At 49.4% G+C, this 15,118-nt stretch overlaps 1 protein-coding gene across 1 annotated transcript in view; it reads left to right on the top strand.

The window, feature by feature from the left end:
* Positions 1–984: 984 nt before the first annotated feature.
* Positions 985–15,118, top strand: part of LOC143372139 (phosrestin-2) — a 152,605-nt gene continuing 138,471 nt past the window's right edge. The window contains exons 1-2 of the mRNA XM_076818076.1: positions 985–1,223; positions 2,016–2,180. The gene's annotated coding sequence lies outside the window, so the exon portion shown is untranslated. The remainder of the gene's footprint in view (positions 1,224–2,015; positions 2,181–15,118) is intronic.

Here is a 15,118-nt window from a genome sequence, read left to right as displayed (position 1 = left end):
TACTCCGTTGTCACCGGTACCGCCAGATTGCATTTGGATTTGCATACGCCATACACGATTGACGCGAGCCACGAGGCCAGCCCGCGTTTCCATCGCACTACCACACGTACCCGGCTTTCCGTACCGCCGGCATACGGAACAATCCGACGCGTTAATTACGAAGGCACAAACGAGATATACGAGAATCTCGGGCACAAGCGTGTCACACCGCGCGAAAACGCTTGATTAATTAATCGAGCGCCATGCGAACGTACCGCAACCAATTTCAACGTTCGGCGAGAAAGAAAGAGCGGGAACGTTCTACGCTACGAATCAAAACACACGCTACTAGTCATGAGATACCGTTGCCTGATACTTATCGTAATTGGGTATCGTAAATCATTCTAATTAGAAGGAAGAAAAAAGGAACTTTTACGATAGGTCGATGTAAATAGACGCGCGTGTAGCTAGCGAAAGAATTACACACGGAATTGTTCGTACGTAAGTACGTTACACTGATTAGCCTTTCTTTTACACGCCACTTCCGCTTTCACTAGGCCGGAAGTGTTTCTATAATTAATTCGTAGGAAAGATACGTATCTGGCTTAAACGAGCGGTAAAGCAGAGGAGATTTCTTTCTCAGTCTCAACGTTCGCGTCACTGCACCGTTATTTCCCTCGGAATGTAAAAATCTCACGCGGGATAGCGACCGATCGCAACCTATCTCGTCCATGGATCCTATTGGCCGAAACAATAGTATTTCTGGTAGACATCCGCGAGGCTGCGCTGTAGCGCGATAATTGGCAGAAGAACGGTCGCGTAACGTTAGGTAGGGTGGTGTGTACAGGCACGTACAGAGTGCGCGACGTTAGACGCTTTGATTAATAGGGTCAGTGCCCATTGGTCACGCTACTAACAAAGAAGCGTTCACACATATTAAAAGTTCGCGCCTCCCGAGTCTACGCCGTGTGCTCGGAGTCTATGGTCGTCGCGAGTCGTGAGTCGTGGAGTCGTGGAGTCGTGAGTAGTGTGATATAACGAGGGAATTGCGTGCCTCGGTCATAATTGAAGCGAGCACCTACAATCCAATCGTTCTTAATCATTCGAATTCATCTCGCCCGTGAGTTCCGTTCGCCATTACGGCCCATTCCCCCGCCGCGCCGCGAAATTTACCCGAATCTCTCTCTTCCTTTCCCGCCAAGAACAAACATGGACGAAGCGACGATCGAATAGCATTCGCCACGGTACGTAACCATCACGCGTCCGCTGATAATTCCTCGATTACTTTTCCGACTTAGGCTCGCGATAATCATCTCGGTAATGAGGGCGACTATGCTCATCAACGCGGGGAATGATTATTATTGGGTGGTAGCGGACGTAACGGCACGTTCGTTTTGGAAGCATGTCGGAACCTGTCTCGTCGCAGCGAAAGGCGCGCGTGCGACGAGAATACACGTTCGGGAGAAATGATTGCCCACGTAAATTAATTTGGCCCTCTCCTTCGCGGGAGAAGGGCGACGAGAATTCGCCAAGAGCGAAAATGGCGGAGATTACGCGAAATTATGCAAATGCCCGGCATTGTGAAGGGGGGGTCTGTTTTTCGTTTTATTGGGCCGGGCCTGCGGTATCCTCGGTCGTATAACCGAAACAAAAGCTTAGCTAACGCAGAAACAAAGGGTGTAGGGGCGAGTAGAAATCTCTTGAGGGCACACATGCAACGAATTTAACTGCTTCCCCAGACATTACTCTTGCTGGGTTTCTTTTATTCTCGCGTATTCTCTAACCATCCCCCCCTCTCTCTCTCTCTCTGTCTCTCGTTCTCTCTCGCTCGTAGCCACCTATCGGTCTTTGTATCCTTTTCACTCGCTCCGCTATTTATACGGGAAAGAATTTTTTAATGAATTCTTAGATATCCTTCCCGTAAGTTAAATAATTTTTTCGTCGCCGATGCTTTCAGCTATCGGAACGCGTGTTTATTTCTCCAGCTATTTATCGACGGGTGGAATTTACTCTGACAGTTTATAAATCGATCACAGGCTTGAAGGAGCTGCCGTCGCCGAGGGATATTCATTATTTGCCCGGAAAGTCTGGAGTCCCCGTAACAGCTTTTAAAAGGTGACAAAATCCCCTTAGAGGACGGCTCGCGAGGGTGGACTAAGTTACAATTAATTAATCGACTTCGGGCCCCTGTAATTCATGCGGTAAGTCAAACTTAATTAATTACCCTTCCGAGGTCGGAAAGGACCTTCTACCTTCTGATTCCAAGAGGTACTTGCGAACCATTTGCTTATGAACCTTTCGTTCCGGCGAAACTATGCGGCAATCAATTATTTCTTTAGCTACCGTCTAATTATAGCTATCAGCGAAACGTACGTTAGCCGTTTCATAATTCACGTGCTGGAAATGAAAGTTTGCAAATTATTTTTGGGTGGAATTACACGCAGAGTGAAAGTAATAACGAAATTCGTGGTATTTGCAAGTGAAGACGAATTTACTCTGTACTCTACGCCTATGGAATGACTTGAAAAGCTGGTCTGGGGCAAGGCTATTAATTACAGACACCTTCTGCTATTGTAAAGCCGCCGATAACTTTCCTATTATCCTTTTAAAGGGGATTTAAAGCTGAGTAGTCTTAAGGGCACGCTTGCGACCCGTATAATCCTCCATATCATTGTACATACATGTTTTTTTACGTGTGTTAGGAAAAGAATAACAAATCTAAGGCTTATTAATTCAAAGAATGACCCTTTGCTGTTAAAAGTGTTTATGTTTCAGAGGAAATAGCGGCGCTCAGAGATCTTTTGCTCGCGACTCGCATATTTTCAATATTTCGGTGCACAATTTTTTGCACCAAGCGATAAAGTTTGAAGCAAAGACTTCCATACACAACGGCATGCTTGGTTGTTAATGGAAGGCTTGATGATCGCGGTGGATCGCCGAAGGTGTCTGTCTGCCTGACAAGCCGCCACTCTCTGCATTGTAATTAATCAATATTACCGTCGACAATGGAGTCCGAGCCAAAGGGCGTCGTTGCAATTTACTGTTCTCTTCTCTTTTGTTTACGACACGATTGGGGCGCAATTGTGATTTTAATTGTACCGCTTTAGCGGGACGATGAACTGTAGGATTTTTATGGCGCGCGGGGCACTTAAACGAGACGTGCTTAATGAATCTACCTCGCAGGTTGCTCTATCCTTCCTCTGACACTCGTACAAATGAGTTAACAATTAGGGAATCTGGTTTCTGTAGCGCCGATGACCGTCTAATCGCTGTTAGCGTCCTGGCGGGGGCATTAGATCTTGCGCGGAATTACTTGCGGCTGGAAAAAAAAGGATGCACGAAAATGTCGGGGAGAGCGTAGCGTGAAAGTAGGCAAGGGTAAATCACTAATGATCGCGGTGGATCGTTATTAACCCTTCTGGTGGCTTCGGACGTACCTCGGGACCATTGTCCATTCCGCTAGGTTCATTACGGTGTTCCAGTAGAGAATGAGAGGATGGTCGGGCGGGACGGTGTAAAAAACGGGGTAGAGGAAAAATAAGAAAAGTGTCGAGGTCAGAGGAGACCGAACGGCTACCGTGAATGGCGCGTTGCGGCTGACCCGAGAGCTGCCGGGCATCAAAGGGCCTCAAAAGGGCCGCTTCGAGCCTCGCCTGTCCGGAGCTCATTTGTTTTCACCGGCGCAGGGAAAGATCGATCGACCGATGTCTTAACCCCGGACTCTCGCCGAATCATATGCTTTCGATAAGAAAAATTCGGAGGCATTAATTAGATCGGCCGCTAATAGAGTCGTGATGGGAAACTGATTGCCCCGATGGTAGCTCCGGGTGATTTACCTGCGTCGCGGTCGTGCGCGACCGATCGCGGCGAGCATTTTCGTAATCGAATGGATTTTCCGCGGCGCGTTGCGCGCGCGTGTTCCTTCTATTAACGATACCGATTCGCCGGATCTTCGGCCGGGTGATTTGCGAATTTTAAGGTCATAGTATCTGCGTGTTCTCGCGGCAAAAACCGCGGCGCATCATCTTCGGCGATTGGAGCGGATGAAAATTCCACGAAGCGAAGCTGCGCGAGAACGGTGCCCAGGGCATTTGAAAAATCGGACGAGGAAGAGGTTATAGGTATCTCTAGGATTGCATTTACGAGGAGCGTACGGTAGTCGAGAAACGAAGCGAAATTATCGATGCGATTGCCACTGAAGTATCCCTGGATGAAGGGCCACCGACAAAGGGTCGATCAGCGTTTCTCTCCATCTCGCTTCGTCCCGTTTTCTTTTACGAAAGATAACCCCACGGTGGCCACCTTTTTGTTTGCACAGTGAGATTGCTTGCCTCTTGCTCGGAAATTGACCGAAGATTGCGGCCGACCGACGTTTGCTCTGCGGCCACGGCCTTAACTTTGCGCTACCACAAAAATATCATTGGCTTCCTCCTTCTCTCCTCCGCCTTGGCTGCCCTCCTCTTCGTCTTCCTGGCATTTCTTGCCCGTATCGGTTTCTCCCGTATTTTATGCGCTCGTGAAAAACCAATCGCTCTTTTACCCTTTTATCCACCCCGAGGGTGCGCTCGTTCCTCCAAAAATCAGCCACCCCCCATTCTAGCCGGCCAAAACAAGCTCGTAATTAGAAAAGATTTTCCCAGTCGTCGTACGCGAACTGCCGGAAAATTTCTTGGTTGCGAAATAGATTCGTAGACGAACAGAAGTGTCCTTCCACGGAATTATGATATATCGTAAACATTTTAATGCGGCCTAACCGCAAACGAATCCTCTCTCTCTCTCTCTCTCTCTCTCCTTCTCTTCATCTCGTGCTTCCCTCTCCTCCTCGTTCAGAGAGATGATGTCTAAGCTTATTATCGAGCCCCTCGGGAGACTTCTCTTTCTCTCCGTCTCACTCGTAGGATTTGATCGAAGTTGATGGAGCGAGCACGGAGCTAACCGCCCAGAGTATTATGTGTCGAAAAATATTCAAGAAAACCTCTTCGGCCAGTCCTTCGAGGAGCAATGACTTTTGTCCGCCACGATACTGTCAGAAGTGATTATTCGTAATGGATCGTGTTCTTAATGCTTCTCCTGCGATGGAGAATTACGGAGCGCGGCTCCGCGATACCCGTCCGTTCAGGAACGCGGCTCGCATTGTCCTTGTAACAAGCGATTCGTGGGTACGATTGAAATTAACGCGGATCGATAACGGCTGGATCCATTTGGTACCTCCGTCCCGGCAGTTTTCCACTCCCGGGCCGCGGAATAGGGAAGATTTATGGCGGCCGTAACAGCCGTAAATCATCGGTATCGTAAACAGCCAATGAGCCAAGATCAAAGAGACATTAAACTCGAGGTGGAAGGGAATAGAGCGAGAAACCGGTTAATCGTTGCAGGCGCGATTATTATTAATAAAAAGAAGGGAGGAAGGAAGGAAGGAAGGAACGAACGAACGAACGGATTACCTTCTCCTAGAGAGGCTAATTACCAGAGGCATTAATTAAGCACTAACGACGAAGGATTATTAACGAACAAATCGGCTCCCCTCAGAAGGGGGACAGGGCCTGGGTTGATCGACGAGCCACGGAGTTTAGCCGGGGGCAACTACGACAACCGATCGATCCGTCGATCGATCGATCCATCGATCGATCGGATTACCGGTGTGCACGATCCTCTGTTGCGCCGAGGAATCGTATCGACGACGTAGGATCGATTGCAGAATGAAAGACTGTGAACTAATCCGGGAGACAGTGGGGCGGGGGACGGACGCGCGGGAAAGACGCTATTGAATTACCATAAAACGCCATGATTAACGTAAAGTAAACGAATATAATGCCGCAATGACCGCAGCCTGTTCTGTAGGTGTTAAAGTATGTCCCCCGCACGGTTTCCTGTGACTCCTCGCCTTGCCGTCTCTTTGCACATTGTATCTACGCTCTCAAGCGAACTGTGATTCCAAAGAGAGGGTCTTGACGAATTCTACATCTAAATATATGCCTGCATTTCCGTCATATGCAAATCCCTTTCTAATAACGCGATCCACGGCGAACCTACTTGGATATCGCGACTCGCTGCAGCAGCTTCCACGCAGTCCAGATTTCCAGCGACAAGTGGTTACTCTTTGGTCGCACAGAGATCCCCGCGCGATCTAATTGCTCGACGGTAGAAATTCCATCGTTTTTCCCTCGCAAAAGGACTTAAGTGGACGACGTGCGTGCACGAGTGCGTGAGAATTGACACGCGTGCGTGCGTGTGCGTGCGCGTGACGGTGTACGGTAGGACAGAACATATGATACATATGGGAACGTTAGGCTCTGTGGTTTGAAGCCCGTAACGTGTGTCCAGGGCCGTACGAGCTGCAGGGCGTCCGAGCCAGAGAACGGGGCCGCGACATCGTCGCGGAGAAACGAGGAAAGAAGGGAACGATCGCCGCGCATTACACGTGGATTTAGCCTTCGGGGATTGCGCAAACGGCTCGGGAGTCTCGATTCCTGATCGATTACAGTGTCTCCGGTAACAGGAATTAAACTCCGTCGTCTTCCGCGAGACCGACACTCCGAGTTTTCCATTTTCCTCGCTCGCGACTCCGTTTGGACACCCCCGATTTGGCTTGACGAGGCTTTCGAGTCGTTCAGCTCGCTGCCTTGCGATCAGGGTGGAAGGAGAGGGAGACTCCAGCGTTATTTCGTAGCCGGTAAAGGGTTGGTTAGTTGCTGATTGTTAAATTACTGCGGTTTAAAATGCACGGTGTGTGGCCGCTGGCTTAAAAGAGAGCAAACGGAGTGGCTCATCACCGATGTATCGTGTCCCATTCCTCGGTGGATTGCGCAAGCCTGTGAGAGGGCCGATTGGCCGATCGGTTACAAAGTCTCTCTTGCGGCAAGACCGCATTCCGTCTTTAACCGGTCCCTTCATCGACTCGTCGGCTCGATCTCATCGATGAATTCGTCGATCCGGCAATACCCGCGATTTTTACGATCCCTCGAACAGGATCGGGCTTCATCGCTTCCTCCCTGCCGGTAGGCTACGGCGACCGACGACATCGTACAAGATACTCCGCAGCAAAGTGCAAGTATTCAAGGGGGAAATTGATTCCCCTTACGGTAGCCGCGCGTCCGAGCCAGCTCTGCATCTATCATGCAAATCGTTCCCAACACGAAATCTCTGCCGTGTCGTTGGAATTGTACGTCTTCTTCAGAGGCGATCTCGCCAGCCCCTGCGCTCCGCGAACACAGCGTATCAGCGCTGCTGTTTTGATGAATGCGCGTTTTCCATGTTCTCTAAACCTGCTGCGGCAGGTAGCCTCTCCTGGCTCCGTCTGATTGATAAAATACCAACGATCCGCATGCCGACACGCATCCTGCGTGAGTGTGAGTATACACGAGGGGGCCACGAGCTACGAGCTCCCGCGCGAGGGACGCGCGTAAACCCAGCCCCGCGAAAGAATGCGCGCGATGCATGCAAAATAAACACGGAAAGTGTAGGTAGGTACGCGCGTAGACGCGAGCGGTGAGCGGCGAGCGTGGCCGCGCGTAGCCTATCCTCTTTTTCCTCCTTTTCCTCTTGTTACCGCCGGTGGTGGTTCCTGCTAATGACGTAATCGGCTAACAAGAATTCCAGCTACCCGCTCCGCGCTCGATCGTTTCCTCTGGCCGGTTACCCGCGGCCCATCTCGTTCCTCAATCACGGTAATCGTTTTAATCTGTCGGCGGAAGAAGTTACTCCGCAGCTAAATTGAGATCTCGCAGCACGCTTCGCCCGTCCGCCGCGGCGGGCCTCGAGTTCCATCGATTCACCGCGCAATCAGCCACGCGCTGACTTTCCAATTTTCCGCCCACAATCTCCCGCGTCCCGTGGAGAGGATGCTTAATTCCTCGCGTTACCGTCGAGGATCGTGCGGTTTGGATCATCAGCGCTCCTCGGAGGAGAAGCAGCTTTCCCCGGCGAGTGGCAAAGGCTCGGGAACAGTGATAATTCCAGGGCCCCAGAAAATTGGCATCTTGCGGCGTTTAAATCACCAGGCCGGACGCAAAAGCGTAATTTATCGGATTAGCGCGGTTCGTTTCGTTACAGGGAGTAACGAGTGCATCGATGCGATACACCTCGGGCGGGAATAAAATCGCCGGGAGTGACGAAGGGTCGCCGCAAAAACGCGCACCCGAACAGCTAATTTTTCATTCGTCTTCTCGGTCTATTTGCTGCCACCCCTTTTGCCCCCATGTCCCTTCGCCGCCCTTCTACCCCCGTTGCATGCTACCACTTACGTGCAGATCGGCCGAAGCATCCATCAAGCGCGCGGCGCTGGTGACTCCGAGATGCAGAAAAACTTAATTACCTTCATTAAGCGAGGCTGGCTGCGTGATCGCGGCTGATCAGTCCACGATCACGTCCGCGGCCGCGTCCCTCCATCATTTCCGAGCGATTCGTCTTGGATCGCCTGTCAAATCATCATTCCCGGCGCGATATGGAAATTAATTTCATACAGCGACGGCCTGACAATACTCTGTTCGCCGTATCTCGATCGATCGTCTTCGCGGTCTGTCCTCCGCGCTCTTCGTTAGACCGCTGCGGAAGCGGGTTAACTCGTGACGGTCGGAAAATGTAATATTTGTAAAATCGTAACTGGTGGCTGGCGTTTTCATCGATTGAAAACAAACACGCGATCAGGAGCAATTACGAACTTTGTTACTCGGCTCGTGCCGTTGCAATTGCATCGGGAAAAAAAGAGAGAGGAAGAGAGAGAAACGCCGCAGCACGTGTGCGCGTGTACGTGCACCGTTTCGGTCTCTCGCGGTAACGCACGAGATATTATACAATGCCTTCCCCCTTCTTTTTTCCCCTCCCCCGTCCGCTTAATGACTCGCCGCCGTAGTGCCGCCAAAGGGGCGAGCTTCGTGCCGGTTTATTTTTACTTCCGCGGGCACCCTATAGGCACCCGCTATTAATTGCCGTCGTTCCGCAACGACTTTGCCGCGAATCCATCTACAACCACCATCAACGGCAAATCCTTCTGCGTGCCCGCGGGGTTTCCGCGCTTAAACTCGCGACCAAAGACCGTGCTAATTTCTCCCTGGGACCTCATGGCCAGAGAATTCAATCTCCATCAATGGGAAAAGCCTGCGCTATCAGTCTGGGAAGACAACTGGATTGTTACGGGCGGCTAATGGGCACCAGTGGTCCGAACGGACTTTCAGAGGGAGAGCGACGACAACGGTAGGGTAGACCGGGGGCGGTAGTAACACTTTGACTTTGGAATACGCTTACGCAAAAACTATTACAGTTACAACAACAGTTTTTTTTACGAAAATGTTACTTACTTATCTGACATTATTTGGGCTATAACAGTTTCGCTGTATGTCAAGTAATATTCCGGGTGTTAATAAAAAATGAGAAGCGGAGAAAGTGTTACAACCGTCCCTGACACCGCGTCGGTTGTAACACTGCATGGAGTCGATAGTATTATTGATTTTAATTATAATAATAAATGAAAAAAGTAAAATTTATAACCAATTATGCGGTGTCGCCATTGTAGCAGAAATAGAAAACGTTTTGGCTGGTGCATTCTTTATGTGATCAATCCTTACATTCATTACATTGCACCCATTTTTTATTTGGTTTGCTTGTGCTGTGCTACAGGATTCCATGAAAACAAGACAATATTATTAATCTTCTTTATCACTATTCGGTTCTGTCCCGGTACAACCGACCCCGACTGCCGATGTTACAATCGCTCCCAACCAGGTTTTTGAACTTAAATTATAAATTTTTATTAACGAGACACTTAAAAGTGATAAGTAACGATCAGTATTATTTTTAAAATGGCCAGATTAAATATTAAAAAATAGAGAAAACGCGTACTTGCAAAGGGAGTATTTATATTACAATTTTAAATCAGTAAGGCAAAGTTACTTTAGGGTATCGAAAAGTTATATTCTTCACTATGCATGACTATTGTGTACCTGTACTGCTAAGATATGGATGTGTGTATTCGAAATGTCATTGTTCATCATATATCCAAAATTTGTGTTAATATCTATCATATGTTTTGAGATATTTAACGTGTTACTATCGCCCCCCTGTTACTATCGCCCCCGGTCTACCCTACTCCAGTTCGATAAAAGTTGAATGATATTCCAACCGCCTACCTACGCTTCTAATGGAGGTTGAACGTTAACGTTGCTGCGGCAAGCGCGCGATGAACTCTTAAGCAGCAGTATTGTTGCTCGTTATCGATAGAAAATCTCCCGCAACTCGCGACATGCCCGTTCGCGAGCAGCGGGCAATTAAGAGCAGATAACTGTATCAGTTACTGTATCGTGCATTAGCCGGTAGGTATTGTCAGCAACGTCTTCATGGTGGCTTGAGCGCGCATGTATAACCAGGCCTGACGTGAATGTGTTCCCTGGACGGGGGCAGGTGTGGAGAGGAACACGCCGATTAAGGAGGTGTCTATGGGAATTTATGCTCGCGTTAATTCACGGCAGCGAGCTGCACGGCTCCGCTCGTAGCCGCGGCCACTGCTTCGTTATAGTCCTTTGCTCTCGTTTAACGGCGGGCAATAACGAGCGGACTACCCAGCGACGCGATAATAAAGCAGCAACGATAATGACAGCAAGAAGGGAGCCACGTCGCCCCATTACTCTTATCGTCATCTTCGAGCGCGCGTTCCCATTGTCATGTACTGGAAAATTGCCTCCGGGCAAAATGTCGCTGGGACACGAAAGGGGAAAACGCGGCGGGCAGTGCGGGCGCATATTCCTTCGCGGCGTCGCTCTTTCGTTCTCTAATTCAGTTACGCGATCGATACGCAGCGCGAAACGTTTTCCGAGACGTGGAAAGTGGAAACGCGATATTCCTGTTACGCTAGCTAGCGCCGCTGCAACGTGCCGATAGTTGCTGGCTGACAGTAAATATTCCCAATCGCACTGAAAGCTTTCCCTGTGCTGTTTGCACTCTGCGTCACTGAATCTATATTGGTCCGCGCAATCGGTATCACCAATACCCCAAAATCTCTTGGAAGATTCAAGAAAGCCCCGGATCAGTCCACTTCAATGTCTTCTTCAGCATTTATCCTCGGTGTTAAGTATTGTGGGAATGATGATTTTTATTTGCTCGCGCGCAGCTCGATCGGAGCTGTGCAAACAGAAACTTCCCGAGACTCCTTGCGGCCGATCGCGGAGGAGCGTTCAGACGTTTCGACCTTTGTCGGGCGGGAATATTTCAGTAGCAATCATATCGGTAATTCGCCGGCTGATTGTCCCTGACCGCAGCTCGATCCACGAATGGGCATCGTTCCTTATTTTATTCCGTCCTTATTTGGTGAAAGATAAACTCTAACGGACCCAAGGCGCTGGCTACATCGCGAAGCAGTAGGAAGGGGAAAGGGATGAGATCAAAGGATCAGCATAAACGATCCAATCAGTCGAGTAATTCGCCGTGATTGCGTGGTATTCGCACTGACGGACCGTTCTGCTACCGTGCTGAATATCGTGCGGCTATGTTAGAAAACAATCGTCGAATTCCTCGGTGCAGGAAAAAAAAGGAGCAGCACAAAACGACCCATGACTCGTTTCGCGTCTATCTCCTGTGTTCCCACGCGAAACGTCTTCGGCAAGTCTGCATCCGATTCTGCGAGTCTCTCCTACCTCAGGAATTAAGGGGTTACATACCGTCAGGAGGTAGAAAAAGAATCGATTCTTTGGGAATTTATTTCAGAAATTACATGCATATTTTTATGCAATGGTTTTTGCATTCAGATGAGGGACACTTTAACAGGTTATTACATTATGTTTTGGTATAAAAGTATTTAGTTATTGCACAATTACAACTGATTTCCAGGAAGCTGTTTTTAGAAACTTTTTCTGCGGTGACCAACATTATTCGGAACTGGGTTATCTGAAATAAAAAACCAAGAAGATTTAGTTAGTACAATAGTTTATCTAGTCTTTAATCGTTCCGTTTTATAAAATATTAATCTAGGACAAAAAGGCAGATGTTTAAAGTGGGATGATCGACTTTCGTAGAAAAAACACTTATTTTTCATCCATAAAATAAAAACTATGCATTGGAAAAAACAAATACTTCGATTAAAGACTAGATTTCAATGTCTAGAAGAAACCTACAAAGTTTCAGAAAGATTGGTGAAGCGGTTTTGAAGAAATCGTGGTCACCGGTCTAAAAACAGCTTCCGGGAAATCAGTTGTAATGTTGCAATAACTAAATATTTTTATACCGAAACATAATATAATAACCTGTTAAAGCGTCCCTCATCTGAATACAAAAACCATTGCATAAAAATATGCATGTACTTTCTGAAATAAATTCCCAAAGAATCGATTCTTTTTCTACCTCCTGACGGTAGGTAACCCCTTAAACACTTGCCCAAGCTTCTCCACTCGCGGGCATCCTCTACGATCGTCGTGAACATTTTTCTAGGGTAAAGATTACACCTCCACCTTGCGTGGCTTATTAAATTAGGATGATACGCTGTCCCACGTCTCGAGCAATTACGATCCGGCGGGTGTTTTTAAAGATCATCGCCGTGGCCGGCACGGTCAATTAGTGATCGGGATCGTCACCCGGCTCCGCGTATCGTATTTCCAACGTGGGAGGTCCGCGGTGTCTCTTCCGAAAGGATGAACTCGTGGAACTCGGTAAGAGGCTTCCATGGTATGCCCTCTGCCGCGTTCTGAAATCCTTGGATTACGTGGAATCCCGGGGGAAAATTTTCGCAACCCGCCGACTTGGCCGTGTCCTGCTCGTTTTTCGTTCCGGAGCAACAACCTTGTCGAATATCGAATATCGAACACCCTCCTCGAAAATCACCATTCGGTTACGGTGCTTGTGCGTCGCTCCAAGGGAACTGTTAGGACGTCTTCTGACAACGGTAATCCGCCGGGCCGATAGAGGGACGATTTGATGCATCGAGGGTGTTTCCGGTTGTAATGGGCGACCGTCGATCGCATATCGGCGCGCGCAGTTAACGAGAATCATTAATATACATCGCGGCCGAGCGCCAATGAGGAGGAAGGTATCCACATGTCCGCGACGGACGAATTCGGGTGCGATCATGCAAGAAATCTGGCCGAACGAACTGGAAGGGACGGGGATCCCGTAACACGATCGGGCCAGCGCGATCACTTCGGTGATCCCTGACGAGCCGCGCGTATGTAAAACGTGAAATCGTGATACGAGATCGTCGCCGGAGAAACCGGCACACTCGTCCTCGCCTCCTCTTTACCAGAAACGAGATAAGTGTCGAGCTGTCTCCAGCGATTAGCACGTTATACCATAATACGGGGCAACGGAAACCAGAATTCTGTGAAGATTAAAGCTCCGTTCCCTCTCGATTTCGACAAATCAGGCCCAGTCACGCAGGTGCCGGGGCGACGGGCTTCGAGCAACGCAAGAGAAACTATCCAACTCGATGGACGCGTTACCCCTTTACCCTCCTATTAGAGTACATCTTTCCTTTCGCCTCGATGCTCGTGTTCCCCGAATCACGGTCGCGTCCCATTCTCGTTTTACTGCTCCAAAAGTAACGAGCCGCCCGTTCGTGGTCGCATTGACTCCGAAAAGGGTCGTAGGAGGAAACGTGACTCCCCCGGAAGGAACGTCCGTCGAGGAGGGGACGCGACGCGTTAACGCGAACAATTCTTTAGGCGAACTCTTCTGCGGAGGCTGCCGTCCGTTACGAATCGCAAACAGATCGTCGAACTCGACGGAGAAAATACCTACTCGGGGGACGGAGCTGTGAGCTCGCCTTAAGGGCTGCCGGGCCTAATGGAGGGTGTCGCGACAAAAGGAGGAACCGGGTGTCCCTCCACCTTGTTGACTAAATAAAGGATTGCAAATTTTCGATTCCAATGGCCACGGGTCTGCGCATTTGTCCAGCTAACGGTCGCCAATTTGTCACACGGCTTATACCGGGCCCCGCAACTTCGGATGCCTGCAGCACCGCCGAGTAAACGATTTTAACGCTGGCCTCCTCGACAATGCCCCCGGTAACTGGTCTAATGCACCGACGCGATCATTGCGGGAAAGACGTTGTAAACGACCGTTTACCGCAGAAAATGGGCGCAAAGGGTGACGTGGACGTGGCCTAACAGGATTCTGGGATCTACGGGCTGAGAAGGTAATTCATCCCCTGAGACTTCGAAGGACAATCCAGGAGATGACTATTTTCTAATAGTGGCGGAGGGATGAGCGCTAAGTAAAGCGATCGTTTCATTTGAAACAGTCAATACTCCACTGCGACGCACGCTATTGATACGCGCCTGTAAATTACCTGTTAAGGAAGACGAACACCTGCGCAGATCCATGCATATAAACGTAGCGGCGATAAGATCGGAGGTTCATCTTCACGAGCATAACAACGCGCGCAGAGCGCTTCAGCTGTTTCTCCCTTTGCGATTTCAGTTATTCTTTATTTCCTCTTAATTTCCATAAATTACGAGGCGAAAGACGGAGTGGCGCGAGCGCTCAGGTGGCTCAGCTTCGAATTAAAGAAACATTGTAAATCGAGGCCGGCCGGGGCCACTCGATTATCTTAATGAAAATACTTTCACATTCGCACGATGGAAGCGGTATTACCGCGAGGTCTAAACTAATCATACGAGTCGCTTTAACACCGTGCAAAACGGATCTTTCGCGGTACAGTCGGAGATTACGGTTCTGCCCGGACCGCTGGAGAATAATATCCTCGTCGAAGCGTGGTCGCAGTGTCGCGGAAATCGACGAAAAGCTCGCTAATCGAAGATTGCCGTAAGACTCTTGGGCGCAGATATGCACCTACCTCGAAGACGTGTCTCGAGCTAAAGGAACAGTTTCGCGTCCCCTGCGTGTGATGCAACACACCGATGGCGAGATCAAAAGTTCGCGCGGACGTAGATACGAATGCGCGGCGTCTGTAATAGATAGAAAGATTACGTTCGCGATGGGCAACGGGGGATAAGATTCTCTCCTCGCGAGATTAGCGCAAAATTACAGAGGCCAGAGTGGAGACGTGCCTGGAGGTTGGCCGAGGCTGCCTTCTGCGATTCCACAGGCTGTTTTGCGAGACCCGATGTATAATACAATAAACGCGGGGAACTCGACGGAACGTCCCTTCGATACTTATCGCTTCGTGTCGAATCGTCGATGGTACCTGGACCCGTCTTAA

The sequence above is a fragment of the Andrena cerasifolii genome, chromosome 8 (assembly GCF_050908995.1).
Source record: "Andrena cerasifolii isolate SP2316 chromosome 8, iyAndCera1_principal, whole genome shotgun sequence".
In the NCBI taxonomy this organism is placed as follows: Eukaryota; Metazoa; Arthropoda; class Insecta; order Hymenoptera; family Andrenidae; genus Andrena; species Andrena cerasifolii.
The sequence above is the reverse complement of the archived record's forward strand: the minus strand, read 5'-3'. Positions and strand labels throughout refer to the sequence as shown.